Genomic DNA, 20725 nt, shown 5'->3' with positions numbered 1-20725 from the left:
GATTCGCGGCTCAACGCGCGAGGACTCACCTCGCCAGCTTTATCGTTCTAACACGCGATCCTTTTCAATTATATATATATATATAGAAAGAGAGAGAGAGAGAGAGAGAAAGAAGAGATAGGTGTATATAACTAGTTTTATATATAAACTACTATATTGGATGGAAATATAATAATCGTTAACGAATATAAATATTATATAAAAAAAGTGATTGTGGAAACGAGTGGATACTCTTGATTAAGTATAAAAATAGTAAAAAAGTGAAGCAAAATAAAAAAAAAAAAATGATAGAGGAAAAATTCACATATGGCATAATATACGTCCTAACTTCCTATGACTTTATTTTTTGGTCGGATGCACCTGCCAGCTGCAATTGCACTTTTTTTTCTCCTCCCCCTCTTTAATGCGATCGAATTTTTCTCCTCATTTTTTTTTTTTTTTTTTTTTTTTTTTTTCTTCTGCAAAATGTCAAATATCANCCTCCCCCTCTTTAATGCGATCGAATTTTTCTCCTCTTTTTTTTTTTTTGTTTTTTTTTTTCTTCTGCAAAATGTCAAATATCACCGTAAAATATTGACGCTCCGATAACTTTGGGTTAGTATTCTTTTCGATTGGTTAAAAAAAAAAAAAAAAGAATAAAAATGTTAACACTACGAGGACGTTCAGTGATGTCAGTATTGACGTTATAAACACTTTATATATATATATATACTAAACGTCGAAATATCGATATGCTCTGTAAATATTTGAAATAATTGGGCAGAAAAAAAAAATCAAACCGAGTTTTAGTTATAATTTGAAAAGTTATTTCAAATATAAACGATCAATTTAATTGCAATACACTTGCTTCATCTTATTATTATTATAATAATAAAAATATAACCTTGATATTATACTATATATTTTGTCTAGAAAAGAAAAAAAAAGAAAAGGGAAAAGGAAATTTTAAAACGAAATATAATGATCGTTAGGGGAAAGGAAAGGAAAGGAAAGGAAAGGAAAGGAAAGGAAAGAAATAAAGAAAAATGTGTCCGTGCGGTAAAGCGTGCGAAAAATAAATCGGCTCGGTCTATCCACCGAGATTCACTTTACATTAGTACCTCTGGCAACTGGTACGAGTCCACGCCACCGTAGCAGTTTTCCGTTACGGGTCGTTAGAGTGCTCGAGTGCATCGTCGCGTACCCTTTTCCGAACGAAGGTTACCCCAGAAGAGTCACCAACGACGACGACGACGAGTAACGGAGGTTGGTTCTCTTACTCTTCAAGGCTACAGGTGGAACCTAAGAAGGGTACACTTACTCGTTACAACGTGATCTTGCTTAATTTTCACACCTCCTTTTTTTTCCATTACATTTTCTCGTAATAATACATCTTTATATCATCTTATCTCTTCATTCGATCTTAGTCGAAAACGTTAATTGATTTTCAATTTTTAACCCTTTTGCAGTTTCCCCTCTACCTCCCCCTACCCCACCCTTCTTTTTAATTTTTCCAATCAAGAAATTAATCTCGCAACGCGAATCCCGCTTCACGTCCACCCTTAGTATTTATTTTACGTTCTTCGTAGAAAAAAAAAAAATAGAAAATAAATGAATAAAAAAGAGAGCAAGAGTATAATACAATTGTTACAGAGCTTGGAAATAATCGATCCCTATCCCGACTGACCAGATTACTTTAGTGAATTTATTTTTTTTTTTTTTTTTTATTTAACTAGGGACGACGTAGAAAAAAAAAGAGAGAGAGAGAGAGAGAGAGAGAGAGAGAGTGAGTGATAGAGAGAAATATTGAATTTTATTTTTGAAAATTTATTTTCGCAACGTATGGTGAAAATTAATCGGTGAAATGATTTTTCTATTGATTACTGCACGACGTGCAACGATATTTCAATATTTCGAATTTCCATACGTGATATACCTGACGTTTATAGAATTTATGTATTTTATATATAGATAAATATATAAATTTATTTAAAAAATCAAATAATAATAATAATAAGAAGAAGAAGAAGAAGAAAGAAAATAAACTAGAAAAAAGAAATTAAGAAATGTAATGTGCATTAGCTAAAAGGAATATTTTAAAACAAATCAGGTTCTCTTATTTTTCGGGATAATATAATACGTACGTTGAAATGCATCTATGTAAGAATACATATAATACATACATACATATATATATATATATATATATATATATACATATAAAAGAAAAGAGTGTTTAATGTACTCATCTACGTGCATGCATGACTAAAATGGCGAATAGGGACGGACTCACGAAGGAGAGAAAAATTGGCGAGAAAAGAGGCAAACGAAAAGTACCGGAGGAGAATCGTCGGTGAAAATATTACTGGAGCTTTAGAAAATATAACCGGAGATAGAAAAATGTTCGTTCGTTCGTTCGTTCGTACGTTCGTTTTGCGAGACGATAAACTGATGTAACTTAGTAATTGTGAGAAAGTTGTTAGAACGTAATTGTCCGCATCGCGATTTATCGTCGAAAGAATAAGAAAGGAAACAATGTTGCGTTAACGTCTATAAAAACGGTGTTGATGACGTTGAACGGAAGAAGAAATAAAAGAAAATTGAACGAGGGAAAAATATAGCTAATGATAAAAATATATACATACGTTTTATATATGAATGCATATACGTTGTTAGTTAACAAGTATGTTCATGTGTATGTATATGTACGAATATGTATATATATATACGTTAAGCGTCGCGGTAGGGTGCTTTTACTTCTGAATTTCATTCGTAGGAAAATGAAACTAGCGGAAAAAGTGGGAAATGTTGGCACAGACGTTATTCCAAGTTAACTGGAATTTTGCGAGTGTATGAAAGACTTTAAATATTTTCCAAACGTATCGCGAAAACGTCGATCGAAAGTTTTCTTTTCCTATCTTCGAAAATATATTTTACATTAAAGTCAGACCACGTGTGTGTTAAATTTCGCTTATAAATTATATTAAAAGGAAATGTATAACCATCGGAGAATAAATCAATATATATATATATATATTTATATTTCACAACGCGTAACAATAATATACATAATAAACGAATAATACGGTGTTAAAAATGTAATACAATCTTCATAATACTATTAATAATTATTAAACGATAATAATTCATGATAGGTTATCGAGATACGTAATCTTACAATTAGCCGATGCAAATGCTATTTCGAACCTTCGTCTTAATTAAGTAATTGACGTTTATCGGAAATAGATATGGAAAGATACGATTTTCGTATCTTCGACGATCGTAGAATTAATATTTTCGTTGGCGAATAAATATTTTGCACGAAAATAGAAAAAGAAAAATAAGAAGAAAAAAAACCATATAAAGTGATCGTTAATTTCCACTCAAACGGGATGCCAAATTGGATAATTAGAATCGATCGATTTGAGTCGGTAAAAGGTTAAATTAGAAATGTTTATTTGAAGACAAAAAAAAAGGATGTTTGAAAAATCGCGAGGATAAGAAGAGTTAGTGTTACGAGGCGAGAGAGAGAGAGAGAGAGAGAGAGGGAGGATGAGAGAGCGTGGTGGTTGTTGCTTTAAGGATCAGCCGATTAACACATCAACGACGTAATGCCGACTACCTTTTCGCGTCGACTGTATCGCTAATAAGACACAGGTAGTTAGTGTAGGAGAGAAAGAGAGAAAGAAAGAAAGAGAGGGCTGCTGAGCGAAGAACCAAAGAAGAAGAGGAAGAGGAAGACGAAGAAGAAGAAGAGGGAGAGGGAAAGAGTAAAGGGGCGTCAGAAAGGAAGAAGATGAAAGGTACAGGAGCGGTGGTGGAAGACGTAAGGAGAAAACGCGAGTGAACGAGCGAATGAACGCGCGCGCGCACGAACAAGAAAGAGAGAGAGAGAGAGAAAGAGAGATGGAAAGAAGTTGTTGGTTGGTCTTCTTGCTCGCTCCTGAGTGTTGCTGCTGTAGCATCGTCGTAGGTAAGACGGGGACGAGGACCACCAGAGTTCCCGAGGTGAGTGCCGGGTACCCTGTAATCACGGTGCCGAGCCGCGAGCCGACAAACCAAACCAAAAGAGATAAAGATAAACAGAGATTCGAGCCTACGACGAGCTCTCGACGATGGAAAGGAAGAAGATGCAGGTACAGAACGGAGGAATGAACGAACGAACGAAAGAACGAAAAGAAGAAGAAGAGAGAAAGAGAGAGGGAGAGGGAGAGTGAGAGGAAGATAGAAGAGGTGGAATGATGGTCCTCGTTAAGTATGACGTGCGATCGCATCCTTTCGTTACGTCGTTGGAATTTTCTCCCCCAACTTCTCCGACAACTACCCATCTACTATACACCCGACATTTCCAACAACTCTCAACGACGCCTAAGATTTACTTTCGACGACTTCCGTTTCCAATAATAATCGACTTTATTCAATGGTTCACTCATCGATTCTATTCGCCTATCTTTTGGTTGGTTGGTTCATTGGTTGGTTGGTTAGTTGGTACGCATCGAACGAGGACACTCGTTCACGCGTGCGCGCGCGAACTCACTATACTCGCTGTTAGTTTGAGTTAGTGCACCCACCTTCTTCTTCTTCTTCTTCTTCTTCTTCTTCTTCCCACCCTCTGTCTTTCAGAGTTTATGACCCTGGGCTCGTTTCACGGTGATTTATGCGAACCAAAGCGTCTGACTATGAACGAAGACGTTATAGAGGGCCCCCTTTGAACGCTTCGTTGGCGACTTCGTCCGCTTAATAGCGTTTTTTTAGCGTTGTTCAGATTAAGATGATGAACCTTCAGCTTGACTAGATTCAATACTATACTCTAAAAGGACAATAGTTTAATTAAGCGAATAGATTAACCAGGTTATTCTTATTATCTTAGATCGAACCTAGATATCATCCTACTTTCAAATTCTTATTGAAGGATTACCTATGTCAATAACCACCCCTTTTTTATCTATAAAATAATCATTTACATATTTCATTCTATCTTATTTCATTTTCACATTGATATTATTATAAATGCTCGTAATAATATGGAAATGAAGGTTATCATAATAATTTTCACGCCATTTAAAACTACCTCTCCTCGAACGTTTCTTTTTCTTTTTTTTTCTCTCTAACGAAGAAACCAAAGTGATAAAATCGAGTCCTTTCTAAACGGGCGTATTATCATTTTATACTTGACGAATATTTCTTAGATCGATTATATTTCAATAATTTCATCGTTAAAATTACTATACGCGCACAAATGCCGTGAGTTAATTTTTATGAGATAAGAATATCGTTGAAGAAAATCGTCCGTATAATAATAATAATAATGATAATAATAATAATAATAAATCGATCGCGTATCATAATCTGAACCATTTTTATGATCCCTACGTGTTTATATGCTGTAATTAAACAGATAGAGAGAAAAAAAATCAAAATCAGGGAAGAAATATATACATACTTTATCGTAAAATTACTGTCCACACGTACACACACACAAATACACGATGTTGTTAATTTTTATAAGATAAGAATATCGTGGGCTATATAATAAGTGTAAATATCGATGGTATCATAATTTGTAAGATTTTTATGATCCGTACGTGTATAGGTAGGATAAAGAGAAGATGAGATATTATTCTAAGGACGAATAAAATGATTCGCGTACGAGAGATAAAAGCTATTCGAAGGAGAGTTGTCAGAAGAAATTGGAAGGAGTTCGGGACCGAGTTGTTGGTCGTGGGGGCGTCTCTTTCTTGGTTGGATGAGACCACCGTGATCGCGACAGGTGCGAGCAGCCACCGTGTGAGCCACGTAGAGGCCAACACCATTACACACCGTCGGCCCTTTCTCTCTCGGCCTCCTTTTTACTCCATCTTTCTCTTGCACTCGCTGGTGATCCGATGTCTCTATCGCGGACTCGATTAAGTGGGCTCGAGATCCTGGGCTCCGAGGTTCCATGGATGCGCGTGTCAACGACATCTTCGAATTTTCGATTGAATGAAGTCGTCGTCGTCGTCGTTGTCCTCGGTCAACTCGAAAATTAATCAAATCGGACATTTATCGTTCAGCAATATTAACAAATATATTCTATAAACAATATTTCTTATATACCATATTCTTAAATCAAATTCCAATTATCTATGTATCTATATACTTACGTTAGTTACTCTTTAATGATCGATAATTATTTATGTGGACGAAAAAGAAATAAATATATATTAACTTTAAATATATTACACGTGTTAGACAAACTCTCGATGCATTAAAAATAATTTGAAAATATCAAATTTCTCTGTTTATGTAGAATTTAAAATATAACACTAACATTAATCTATATTATACGTTCGCGAAAAAACGGATACAAATTCGTTATAATTAACAAGATATTCTTTAAAAGTATAACTATCTAAAAATTAAATATTAAAAAGATATTAATAAAATATATATATACATTCGCGCGAATAAATCTGAGAGTATATATAAAAATTATTATTGAAAAGATAAAAGGAAAAATCGTGAGAAAGGAAAGGAAAGGAAAGGAAAGGAAACGGCTGTCGCTCGTTTCGCATTGGCCCTCGGGCGAAACGCTTTTCGTCGTCGCCCCATGCCTTCACATGGGTGGGCTTCTTCACGAGGTAAGGTACGTAACGAAGGCGCAGGTAGCTCTTAATATCTCCGTTACCACGGAGGACGCACGCAACGTGCTCGCTGAGATACTGCGAATTTATCGCTTCGAGAGAAGCCAACTAACTCTTGTGCTGGTGAACAAGTAAAGATGCTATATGTATAACTATATACATGCATATAAATGTGTATAAAGTTTTACATAGGTGTACATCTCTCAATGTATTTTATATATGAATGTATATAAGTAGGTAGTAACTATAGTAGCAGAATTGAGTACCCCTTTGGTATTGGTCAAATAAGAAGGGAACGAGAAGGGGAAAATGGGGAGAAAAAGAGAAAAAAAGGAAGAAAAAAAAAGAAAGAGAGAGAGAGAGAGAGAGAGAGAGAGTATTTCTCTTCGGGAGAGGACGACGACCGTGGATGGACGTCGCGTGGATGTCGTGCGAACCGAATCGTGCCGTTCATTTATTTTACATTCGGTACGATGCGTATGGGCACATACTATCCCTCTCTCTCTCTTTCTCTCTCTTCCTCTCTTTCTTTCTTTTTCTCTCGTTCTCAATCTTTCGCTTCTTCGATCGTTCCATCGTTCGACGTGCTCGTTTTACAGATGCACGCGTGCCTCTGTTTACATAACGATTTTTCTCTCTTCCTCCTTCTTCCTCATCTTCATCTTCTTCTTCTTCTTCTTCTTCTTCTTCTTCTTCTTCATTTGCTTCTTCCTCCTTCCTTTCTTCCTTCCTTCCTTACTTCTCGCAGAAGCTTGTCTTGACAGATGGTTTCAAGAACCCGGATTATTATACCTATCTCATATTTTTTAAACCAAAACAACAAACGAAATTCCACGGTGATATTGGATGTTTTCATCGAAAACGATTCCGAGATCGAATATGTTTGTTTATTGGATATTTTACGTTTTCAACTGTTTAACCGAGAAATTATCATCATTTGAGGAATATATCACCCTCTTACTTTTGATTACAGAAAGAAAGAAAAATAGAAAAGGAGAAAGAAGAATGATCCAGTAGTTGAGGTCGGGTTCATGTAAGAAAACGAAGGATGATGCAGACGGCAGCTGAACTACATCGCGTGTTGTTGCATACGGGACACGAAGCACGCGCCATATGCTCATGCATTGTTACGGATACCGCCCCCGCTGCCACCCCCCTTCATCCACCTTCCTAACCACCATCCTCCAGTCCCCTCTACCACCTCTTCCACGCTTCATTTCTCTCTTTATCTCTTTCTTTCTTTCCCAACCATTCTTTCACCATCCTTCTTCTTCCTCTTATATCCTTTTTTCTTCTTTTATCTTTTTCACGAGTAATAAACGAAACGGGGGTCCGATCAAGAACACCAGATCTGTGTTTTCTCGTTGATCACGCTACAGAAGGAATAAGAGTAAGATAGTAAGTTTAATGCGAATCTTCTCTTCCAAGGATATATATATATTATATCTCTATATTCTTGACTTTTATTTTATTTTTACGAAAAGCTTTTATGCGGACTATTCTTTTTCCTTCTATTTTTCTTTTTTTCGTTTTTTCCTTATCTATTTCTTTTTTTTTTTTGTTTTCGTTATTTGTTCTTTTCGAAAATGATGAAGCATAAGTAGAAGAAACGACCGAGTTTTCTTTTAACTCGTATGAATTTTCTATCCATTTATACGGTGGTAAATTTAAATGCATCGCATTTACGTTTAGAGTAAGTAAATATTTGATAAAATGGAAAAAGATTTCAAAAAGTCTCCTTCTCTCTCTGTGTCTCTGTCTCTCTGTCTCTGTCTTTCACTCATTTATGTTCCTTTTTTAAAAGACGAGAGAAAAATTCTTTGAAAAATTCATTACGTTTTAAAACTACCGACTCGACAACGGGTATGAGACAAGCGTACGAATACTTTACGTTACATTCGTCCTAACGGAAATAGTTGTAACACTTGTGCTGACCGTGTAACTACATAACCTTCACAACCCGATAAACGCGTCCATAGAGAATTTGTCGTAGATGTAAAAAAAGGGAAAAAAATCATAGACCAATCAATCGGGATGACGGACGTCTCGAACAATTTTTTTTTTCCTATTATCGAACCAGCATCAATTCGTTCGCCGTTAATACGATTTCTTATCGTGGCGTTAACGTCCATTGGTCGATTCACGAAGGACCGACCAACTTCTATTGAACGGTCCAATGCAATTTTCGATTTTTTTCTTTTATTTTTTCCAAATCTCGATCGACGTTATTACGCGTGCCGCTAAAAATATCGATAAAAATCACTCGCAAACGTTGTACGAATGAATTATAATTATTTTGCAATATTATGTTTTATTTTTTCTCTCCCTAAGATAAATAATAATAATATCTGTTGCATTTGTTCTATCATTGTTTCTCGTAAAATATCATTTGTCAATAGAACGACCCTGTCATACTTGTCGAAGAAACTATTGTTGCATTGTACGATATAACTATGGAAACAAGAATGCAACGCTTCAGGCAATGTCAAAGGAACTACCAAAGGCAATTATCGCTTCCATCCAACCCATTGCTCCGTACTGTCATCACCTTTCCAATCCCATAGGACACAATGGCGCACGTTTCGCACATGTTAATTCTCTTGGGTAAATTTAGCAACTTGTCTCCCTTTTCCAAAAATCTATTCGCGATCGATACAAAGTTCGTCGTATTTTAATCAAATCCGGATATTGCATTCGAGATATATATATATATATATACCAATCAAATTTAATAATTATTATTTCTATCGATCGAATTTCCAGATATCTCTAAATAAATCGCAACCAATAATAAATCAACAGCTAGATAGAACCAATTCTATCATATAAAATTCAAACTATCAACAACTCGTCTATAATAATAATAATTATTATTATTATCGTAATATAATAGAAAAAAGAGAAGACAGAATATAACCGAGAAAGACAAATCTTTAAGATCACGAACACGTTAAAATAAGATTGCAAGAAGTAATTAATGGGATCAAATTGTACTCGTGCACATCATCGTCCATCAACACGAACAAGGACGAAGGACGGTAGTCAGTCAGTTTCTCTTGCAGGTGTCAGCAATTATCACCCTCGGGTGGAGGGAGGGAACGGACGGGTGAACATCCCTCTAGGGAAGTGTGAGCGTTAAAGCACAAGAACAGAAAGATAAAGACAAATATCTATATATATATATATATATACACATACATATATACATACATATAGAGAGAAAGAGAATGCAATGAACGCAGTCACGCACGTGCCACGCGGACGGTCATAATCGTCGAACGGCGTGTCCTCGGTGTAAATACGCCGACGTTTCGTGCGTTCCGAGCGTATATGCACGGAACAAGCGTGCGCCCGAGAAAAGAAGAGAGAAAGAAAGAAAAAAAGAAAGATAGAAAGAGAGAGGTCGTGAAATCGAGAGGAATGCGGATTGGGCCGTTGTGCTCGGTGCTCTCAGCAGGTGCCTTGCAACGACGACGATTAGTCTCGCCTCTGTGTATCCTACCGGATCGGTAGCGCGAATCTTGGAATCTTGCGAGGACGATGATCATCCTCCTCCTCCTCCTCTTCCTCATCGTCGTCGTCGCTCTTCTTCCTCTTCTTTTTTTTATTTTTCTCTCTGAGAGAGAGAGAAGGTTACAGCCCCGATACGATTACCCGCTGAGCCGTGACCATTTTCTTTTCTCTCGGTTCCCTGTTTCGAGTCGCGTTCGATGCATTCGAAACAGATAACACTGTACTCTTCGTTCGAGGAACGACTTCCTGAACGCATGCGACTTTTGCTTCCTACTACTAACTCGTATTTTCCTATCTACCTACCTACTAGCGCGAGATAAACTCTTTCACGATGGTATTTGCTTTTCTGTTCTTTCATTTTATTTTATTTTATTTTATTTTGTTTTCTTTTTAGTTACCTAGTCTTATTTTTCTTTGAAGGGAAGAAGAAAAAGAGGTCATTAAGAGGAGAATGGTGCAAACGTGTATTCGCGCGAAGTAAATGAAGAAAGAAGAAAGAAGAGGAAGCACGTAGCAGTTACGAATGAGAAGAAGAAGAAGAAGAAGAAGGAGAAGATCGTATTCCATAGTTTACTTTTCTCGCAAACGTACCGATCTATTTTCGTAATACCACTGATTCGATCGTATAAAAGCATTTCTGTTTCTTCGTGCATCCTTTTTGCGCATAGCAAAAATTCTTCTACGAATAATATATCTTTCGTAAAATTTAACTTTAACGCGGTTATATAACCTTTATTATAAATATCGAAAAGATATATTAGATTAACAAATATACATAGAGGTTAGATAGAATTTCGGAAATCGGAGTCTCGTAGGGATAGTGTTTAGGTATCGTTTGATAGTTCGAGAACTTGATGACTAATTGTGTTGGATCAAATTAGAGAGAAACAAACATCTGCGACAAGAGTAATCTTGCCAACAATGTCACTATTCTCAACTTCCTACTTCGTTCTCCTCCTCCTCCTCCTCCTCCTCCTCCACCTCCTCCTCCCCTTCCTTCGTTGTCGTTGTCGTTGTCGGAGAAACTCACAGAACCGTATGAATCGTTGAAGAGTAGAAGTGCTTGATTTTGTACCGGTAGGAGGAGTAGAAGAAGAAAGATGCCAAACAGATTGTATCTATATACATATATATATATATATACATATATATGTGTATGTGTGTATGTGTAAGTATATGCGAGAAGGAAAGAGAGTGCCGAGGCACGCGTGAAATTGTAAATGTAACGTAATAGTCCGCCACCCACCACGTGACAAATCACGGCGGCGCGGTGTCGCGAAAAAACGCGAAACCGTCTCGGCATGGACCAACCAAGTACTACGACGACGGTACCTCCGAACCTCCGTTTCTTTTTCTTTTTTAATTTTATCTTTTTTTCTTCTTCTTGTTTTCTTTCTTTCTTCTTCTTCTTCTTCTTCTTCTTCTTATATTACTCTCTCCTCTCTCAAACGTTCGGGGAGAAACGAAGAGAGAAAGCGAATTCGAGCCAGTGCTCGAGAAACAGCAGCTTTGCGAAGCACGATTTCTTTCTCGTAATGACGAGACTGGACCTCACGAAATAATGGGAGAGAGAGAGAGAGAGAGAGTGAATTTGATCTCCTGTCCTTTGTACGAAAGAATGAGAGATCTAAAGTTGGACATTTTGTTTTCTTATTTTTTTAAATCTCGACGTGGGGGATATAAAAAATTTAGTACATTCTTTTTTTTTTCTTCTTCTTCTTCTATTTTTCATCATTTTTCTCTTATTATTTAACACGTTCATACGATAATATTCTATTACATTTTTATTGTATCGATATTTTTTGTGTGTGTGTTTTTTTTTTGGTTTTGATCTTATTTTATTTGAATAGAAGAATAAGGATAAAAGTAAGGATAATTAATGAGTCTTACCTCAGATCGATGGGATTAATTCTACTATGAAAATTTGATAAGATTTTTAACGCCAAGAAAGGCGGCACTTGATCGATGCTTAACTTTTTATATATTTCTACAGAATTTCCTTTAATAAGCGTGATTAATATCGTCAAATAACAAAACTTTTTCTTCTCTTGCCGTTGAATAATGATTTTCTTTTTTTTTTTTTTTTCGTCGTGGTGGACACACTTAATCAATTTGATAAATAAAAAATGAATCTTCGTGCATTACAAAGTGTGGTGGTAGTAATTAATGATAGTAAGACGTCAAATTGGCTGAGTTCATTCGATGATAATGAGTATCACGGATGATCGAGGTCAAGAGTGTTATTATGGTTAAGCATTTCTTGCTGTTGGATCATTTCATTTTTGATCATGCTATAAATAAATAAAAGTTTGACCAGTAAATATGGGAATGACTGCTACAAAAGTGGATAAAACGAAATAACACGGATAAAGGCTGGTGGTTCGAAGTGAAATCCCTTTGTTTGTAATTTGTGTGTTGTTTGAGTTTGTTATTACTTCCCCATTTCTTTTTCTTCCTTTATTTATGTTTGATACAAATTACTTTGTAAAAGGGAACACGTGGGTAGATAGATTCAACCGTTCAAAGAACGATGTTACATACGATTTTGGTTTCTTTTTTCTTTTTTTTTTTACAACAGCTTTGATCGCCCAATGATGGTGGAAAAAAAGAAGCAACAAAAATTCGTAAAAAAAGCAAAGAAAATGATACCAATCGATTAGTTTGTTTTCTTAGCGTCTAAAGTCGTCGACGATTAAACGATAAACGACGAAAGGAAAGAATGATCGTTAAAGTTGAACTAATGGAAATTTGAAAAAAAAAAAAAAAACGTCAAACATCGTTGGACGATTTGGAGTTTATCAAAGAGTAAGTCATTTACGTAGGACCATCGCTAATCACGCAAAGATAATAATGTTTAACGCCTGTGGCATCGTATCGTATCGTATCGTATCGTATTTGCGTACAACGCAGAAAGAGGGAGAGACAGAAAGAGAGAGAGAGAGAGAGAGAGAGAGAAAGAGTAGTAGCAGCAATAAGGGGGATGGTTAATCGATACGGAACTACCATTTAAATATTACTTACACTACTTGCACGGCTAACTATTGACAGAGCCACTTTCGAGCTACGGAAAATCCATTAACACAAAACCACACCTTCTATATGCGGAAACTACGAACGAGAATCGTGAGAGAATATCGTACGAATCATTGGACTATCATTATTGTCGAAAATTATAGATATTTAGATGACGTTACGAAATTTACGTACTACTACTAGCTGAATCTACTCCTACGTGTGTTGTTGGTAATATTATTATTATTATTATTATTATTATTATTATTATTTTTAATATTATTTTTATATGAGAAAGTAGAACAACTTCATCAATCATACTGTGTTAATTATAATAGAAAAAGAATCCAACGATCTATCATAGAATAATCGTTGCTTTCATGAAATATTAAGCTAATGCTAGAAACCAAAAGAAAATCTATTTTATATATATGTATAATATATTGTAATAATTACATCTTCGATCGATTTATAACTCAAAGAAGTATTCTACGCGTAGACAAAAGAGTGTATTTTAATTTAATATAAGTTTCATTAAAATCTATTCACTCTTAGTATAAAAAATATTTATCAAAACTTTTCAAAGAAATTGCAAAGATGCACAATTTACAGAATTGCATTCTCTGACATTTTCTGAACTTTACATACTAAATTTATAACTCGATATGGTATTCTACGTGTAGACAAAAGAGTGTACTTTAATTTAATATAAAAATTATTAAAATCCGCTTGCTATAAGTATACAAAATATTGACGCGAACTATTCAGAAAAACGACATTTATTCGAAATTCACTGTTGAAATGAAACATTGTCCTCTATCAAATTACTTTTATTAAATGTTGTTTATATGCTCTTTCGAATGTTGCGCATGTGTATAAAGGTAATTACGCACCTAATACATCAAATTTAAGATTATAACGTTCTCATTTTAGCATTCTTTTAATATTTATGCAATTTATTAAATAAAATTACACTATAAAGATATAATTATTACAATATATATATATATATATATGTATATCATAGATTTTTCTTCAACAAATCTTTGTTGATGCGAAATACGATGTGTGCGGGAAAGTGGCGAGCAGGTATGACTAACGATTCGAGGATCCGCGTGCGACCATTTGTGATTTTTATCGTCTTCGTGACGGCACGCATGAATCATGTACGCGCGTTTGATGCCAAGAGATAAAACCCAAGCCACTGGACTGGCTCGCGGTCAAACCTACTCGTAGTTCTTCTATTAGTGTGTATATTTTATCGATCATTCTTCGAAAACGCTTAGTAGCCGGCGCTATTACTTATCGAGAAATAGAAAACAGATATTGCAGCAAATTCCTAAACTGTTCGATAAGATACTAAATCTATTTTCTCTTCGACGTATACTTACGATAAATTTTATTTTTAAATTACGCGTGTCTGTACGTGTGTGAAAAGAAATAAAGAAAAAAAAGAGAGAGAGAGAGAGAGAAAAAAAAAAGGAAAAAATAATAAATAATATTCCAAATCGTCGAAAAAATTTTTTGTTTCGCATAATAAATAAAGAAAGAAAGAAAGAAAAAAAGGAACATAGGAAAATGAATTTAAAAGGTTTATAATTAATCGTACGCTCTTCTATAACCCAAGCAAACTATTAAATAATCAATGAAATTTTCCTCCCTTCGCATAGTTAGAAACTTCTTCCTCTCTCTCTCTCTCTCTCTCTCTCTCGGTAATCGTGGTTTTAAAGTTAATCCAGATTTTCCAGAAATGCGATACATACCGGCAAGTTAAAATCATACTCGTAATTTGGAGAAGATAGAAGGATAGGTGGATGGATGGTTGGTAGTTAAGTTGAAAGGTATATATAAGTATATTAGATTATCTCGGAAGCTGTAGGTGGACAGGGGAAAGTTTCGTAGGGAATAATACGGGGATAAAGGCATCGTCGTTCTCGACGATTATTATTAAGTACCTCCTTATTAAGCACGTTACCAGACGTATGCACACGGAATGTCCCGAATCTTCTCTTTCTCGTTCCCGTTACGCGTCGCAACGATTATTATGATTTATTATAGCGACGAACGAGCGACCCTTTTGCCAAGAAACATCATCCTATACATACGAATGCCATTCGCGGTTTGCCGTCTAAAGGAATGATTTGCATTAAATTATTTGTACCTTTGTTAGAGAATTTACATTTACATTATTTACAGTATATGCGTATACTCGAAAAGTTAAAAGGAATTGAGGAGTATGTGAATGGTAGTAGTGGTAGATGGATTTTGGGGGGAAGAACGGTGGGGGCGGGGGGAGAAATAGGGCTAGTGATCGACTTCAAGCAAGCCCTTCGATGCAATCGTTATGCAAAATTGTTCGGAGTCTCATTTTCACGATAACCGATTTTACGAAATTCAATCGAGTTTCTCAATCGTAGTTTCTTCGAAGCAAACGATAGATATAAGTATTTTCAATCTAACGCGTTCACTATTCGGTAAAGGAAAAATCGAAAAAATAAGAGTTAGAAGAGAATTGCTATTGTAGGTAAATCTTGTATGTATAATAATGAAAAGATATGTAAAATAATTTGAGAATGTAAAAGGAAAAATCTTCTTCTTTTTTTTTTTTTCTTTCTTTTTTTGTTCTACGGTTTTTCTTTTTTTTATCATATATACATGTATGTATATATTTAAATATTATATGTAAGTAATTACTTATTCATGAAATATAAAATGCATAGCGTTACTTTGGAAAAGAAGAGTCCAAGGGTATTTTCTGAGGATTTCAAAAAGGTTCTTTGGTTAAAGAAATAGGAGGGATGCTTAGGTCCGAAGAATTTAGTCTGAAAAGAAAAAAAAATCAAAGGGAGAGGTAAATGTGAGTGGGAATAAAGTAGGAGAAAAATGGAGAAGAAAGAAAAAAAGGAAAATAGATGGAATTGAGGACACTTCTCATGGTCGACCTAAAAAAAAAAAAAAAAAGAAAAAAATAAGAAGAAGAAGAGGAAAAAACGTTACATATGACTCAAAGGGGGGAAGGGAACAACAACACAGGCTGCCCTTCTTGTTAGGGCATAATTCGACGACGATAGATACGTCATGGTAAATGGTGCAAAGGGCTGCTCGACTTACAACGTGTGTGCTTTTCTTACATCGACGAAACTATTGAAAAATATTTTAGGGGTATGCGACTCCGTTGTCCTTTTTTTCTCTCTCTCTCTCTCTCTCTCTCTCTCTCTCTCTCTCTCATACCAATGTGTATTCCTCTTTTGGTATTTTGACAGATACTGCAAACGCGTGCCGGCAACTGTAGGGTAAACCCTAATCTCGTCGTCCTTCGAATTACAGGGAATAGCCTGCTAAATGGTAAAATGTTTTCTCACTTTTAACGGATAGCGTGAGGATAATGAGTCGTGACGAAAGAAAGAGAAAAAGAAATAAAAAAAAAGTAGAGTAAAAGAAATTCGGAGTGGGGAAGGAGGCAAGGGGATAGAATTTTGGGGGAAAAAATGTATCTTAGTCTATTTTCCAAGTTATATATATTCGTCCTTTGAATGACACCCCTATAAATGAAAGAAAGGGAATGGGAGAAAAAGGAAAGTATTTTTGTAATAAAAATTATAAGGGGAAAATTGATAGGAATGACATTTGAAGGTACTCGTCGATGAAACCGAACGAGCGCGAAGAATGAGAAAGAGAAAAGAGAAGGAAAAAAGAAAAAAAGGGAAGAAAGAGAAAGATAGAAAGATAGAGAGAGAGAGAGACAGTGGGCGGCTATATAAAGACAGGAGCTGGCGCGTGCCAGGTGCTTCGTTGCACACAATGCATCTCTGTTAGGCACCGGGGTAGGAGGGTGGGGTGGGGAAGCCCGGGCAGCCGGAAGTCGAAATACAAGCGAGTGCACAGGCGGCTCTTATTAAAGAAGAAGAAGAAAGGCCGTGCGCGCCTTCAGAATGCACGATCTCTCCTCCTCGGTATAGTACGTACGTTCGTGGCCCCTGTTGGAAAATAGTCGTGGACAATAATACGACCTTACGATCGACGCATGAGCAACAGCAGCCAGTGGCTGCTGCTTGCTGCTGTTAGTGCTGTTGGTGCTGCCAACCTCCACCCACCCACGCCGCCGTCGTACGACCACCACGATCGCAAACCTAAGACCCGACAGTCAACAAAACGTTTTCCTCTCTTTCTTTCTTTCTTTCATTCTTTCTTTCATTCTTTCTTTCTCTTTTCCTTCATTTCTTTTTGTAGTTTTTTCTTATATACTTTCCCTTAATAACTATGCTTGTTCGCTTGGTAAGCAACTACTACTACTACTACTACTACTACTACTACTGCTTGTTAATGTTCATTGACCCATAAAGAAAAAATCGACAATTTAAAACTACCCCGATATAATAGTCGAAATTTCGTCGGTGGTATTTCTTTTAATGATACGTTTCGGTATAGATAAATAAATAAAAAGAGAACAAAAAAATGAGGTTCGTTGGTCTCTCGATGGAACATTACTTGAAAAAGAAGCAAATAAAAACAAGAAAACTAGGAATACCTTGTTCGATCGTAAAAGGGGTAGTAGCGTTAGGGTCGATGGTGGATTAGCGACGAAATTGAGACATTTACGTGACCCATTAGATAGACGTAAACAATAAAAAGGTAACCGAGAGAGCAAGAAATTCCTTACGTCCAGTGCCAGGGACATAAATCACTTCCCTGTTTTTCACGGTATGTTCCATAGTGTGAAAAGAGGATGCACCATCCCCCATCTATCTACCCCTGGAAAAGGTGTTCGTGTAGGATATTAAACGAAGGAGTCTGAGTCGCGTGCGGTTGATGCGCTCCCCTCGAATACTTTCCAACCCCCAACTCTTCTTGGATAACGATGGGAACATTCTAGGAAATTTATTTTTCTTCTATCAGCTTCGAAATAACATTTTTTCAAAGTGATTATTTTAAAGAAGACTATTAAAGTTTAATCGATATTCGTTTGCTCAAAGCTAACGATGCATCGTTATCGCGATAGGAAACAAAGTATAAGAATTTGTTTGAAAATACTTTTCACAAACTGCTTTTTTTTTTTTTTTTTTTACAATTGTATAGAAAACTAACTGTAGAATTATGTATACCTGTAATAGGTAATATAATATCTTTTGTTTTCTTTTTCGAAATTTATTATAATGTCGTTAACGACATCATATTTGATATTTATTGTACGTTCCTTTTTTTAAATCTTCTCAAATCACACAAATCCATATTATTACATGCTAATTATCGTACAGTTGTTCTACGAATGTATAGTAATGTATAGTAAAATACTAGTTGCAAGTAAAATTAGAAAAAACAATAATGACTATGCCCATAGAAGATGTACCAAAGGCAACTGTAATAATTGGCTGAAAACGAACAGCTGTCACGTAGGCTCACGTTGTGAAAGCTGTCAGCTGTGGCGGGTCTAATCCATAGCGCATTTTCAGTTCCCATTTAACGAATGGTTTCGAAATATTCTGTCGATTTATTACTTTCCAATACTTTTCACCATTTAAATAAATACCTACGGTGAATTGTAAAAGGAATCTTCCTATCCGCACTCACACACTCACACACACACAATTGTTAATTTGAAATCATTTATATTATATTTCCTATACAAGATATTTAAATAAAATAAAATTAATATTTTTATAAGTAGTAATTAATTGGCCCTCTTTGGTATTCTATAATAATTTTTAAACGATTAAGCATATTTCTTGCGAGATCAATTTCGTTATCAAATTATACATCTCTTATATTTAATCGCTCTTTTGCAATAAAATATCAATCAATTTAAAAGCTTAATAATACTCATCTATGTCTCCGTATAGAATGTTGACAAATTGTATTTTCCAGAAAATATTAATTTTTTAATACGGATACTGTATTGTGATTCACTCTATATAATACTTTCATTTTTGGGCATAATCGTCTCAGTGGACATAATCTAAAAACGTGTTAGAAATCTGGAGTTATTATTTTGATGTTAAAGGATTCAAAGGTTCCTATATATCATGAAAGGATAGGACTATAAATCCATAAATAGCCTAATGGGCGTAAACTGTCTCTTTTAGGGTTCGAACTACCAAAATTTGGCCCTTTTATATGAACCACCTAGCGACGTTTTTATTCATCTTGTCTAACTAAACCTCTTTCTCTATTTTTTTCTCTCTCTTTCTCCGTTTCTTTCTATTGCCAGATGAAGAGGAAAATAGAAAGAGAGAGGATAAATTCGAAAACCACACGGAAAACCGTATTTGTGCGGCTTTTCACAAAAAGCATGCACCCTAAAATCGCTGCCCATTCATACGTCCGTTTCCGAAAGAGTCCGAGGATCGAGGAATTCTTGCAAAAGGCACGTTTTCGTAGGTGCCTTTCTTGAAAGAAACAAAAGAAAATGGAAGAAACGGAAGACGTAGAAAGAAAAAGGGATGAAGATATATGTATAAACCTAAACGGAATGCAATCTTTTTCGTATTTTCTAGAAGCCAACGGTTGAACACGACTTTACTGCTTGGTTTAAAACTGAGAGGTTTTTACGTTAAAAAAAAAAAAAAAAATAGAAAAAGAAGAAAAAACGAAAATTAACAAAATTCTTTCATGATACGTCAATTTTATTTTGCAGCGAAAAAAAAATGTTGAATTTTCTTTCGTTTCATACGTTTTTTTTTTAAATACTTTTTAAATGAATTTATAACGCGTTCACCAGTTTTCACGTAAATTATTACATTATCTTAATTATTTTCTATATATATATATAAAATATATTATTATCACAAACTTATATTATATTAAAATATACATGTCACTTATAACGCGAACGCTTTTTAACACTTATCAGATCTTTCAACGGATTCGTAGTTTCTTACTCATTAGTCGGTTAAATGATTTTACTTCTTGGTCGAACGAATATCGTTTTCTTTTTTGATTTTCTTCCAGGGCTATTTATACTTTGACGTTTAATTTGATAATTAGATAGGCAAAAGTTGGATAACTCGACTTCGACTTTCTCGAATTTCGCGTTTATATATGTCTAATTCCGCGTTTACTTTGACTTATGTAAATAAGTAAATAGGTGTTCGGGGCTACAATTAAGAAGAAAATTGTATGCAAATCAACCGCTATATAGAAGGGACTAAGGAATCGGATAAAGTTTCTTCTTTCTTTTTTTTAGTTTTTTAATGTAACGCAAAGAAGATAATCGAAAAATAAAATTAAATTTTAATCGACAAATCGAAAATAAAAAAGTAACTTTTAATAACTATATAAATTTTCAAGTGTTCATCACAGTTTACATAGAAAAATCATTTGAATGACCCGATAGAGAAATCCAAAATCTCGAGAAGGGTTTTATCGTTCGTAACAACCTTTGACGATCGATTGCAGACCGGACGCGTATTTCCTTTATGGTTCGGGAATCGATTCTCTCCTAGAAAAAGAGAGAGAGAAAGAGAGTATCAACATTAAAAGTTCGAGGCGCCGATCGGTCGTTGCCGTAAAATTCGCAGCCGGCGAAATGCGACACGATGGATCCTTTTTTTACGACTCGAACATATTCCACCAGCTAAGCTCTCTCTCTCTCTCTCTCTCTC

The sequence above is a fragment of the Polistes canadensis genome, unplaced genomic scaffold, assembly GCF_001313835.1.
Source record: "Polistes canadensis isolate GaletaPanama2010 unplaced genomic scaffold, ASM131383v1 scaffold_147, whole genome shotgun sequence".
Classification (NCBI taxonomy): Eukaryota; Metazoa; Arthropoda; class Insecta; order Hymenoptera; family Vespidae; genus Polistes; species Polistes canadensis.
This window is presented reverse-complemented; position numbering follows the sequence as displayed.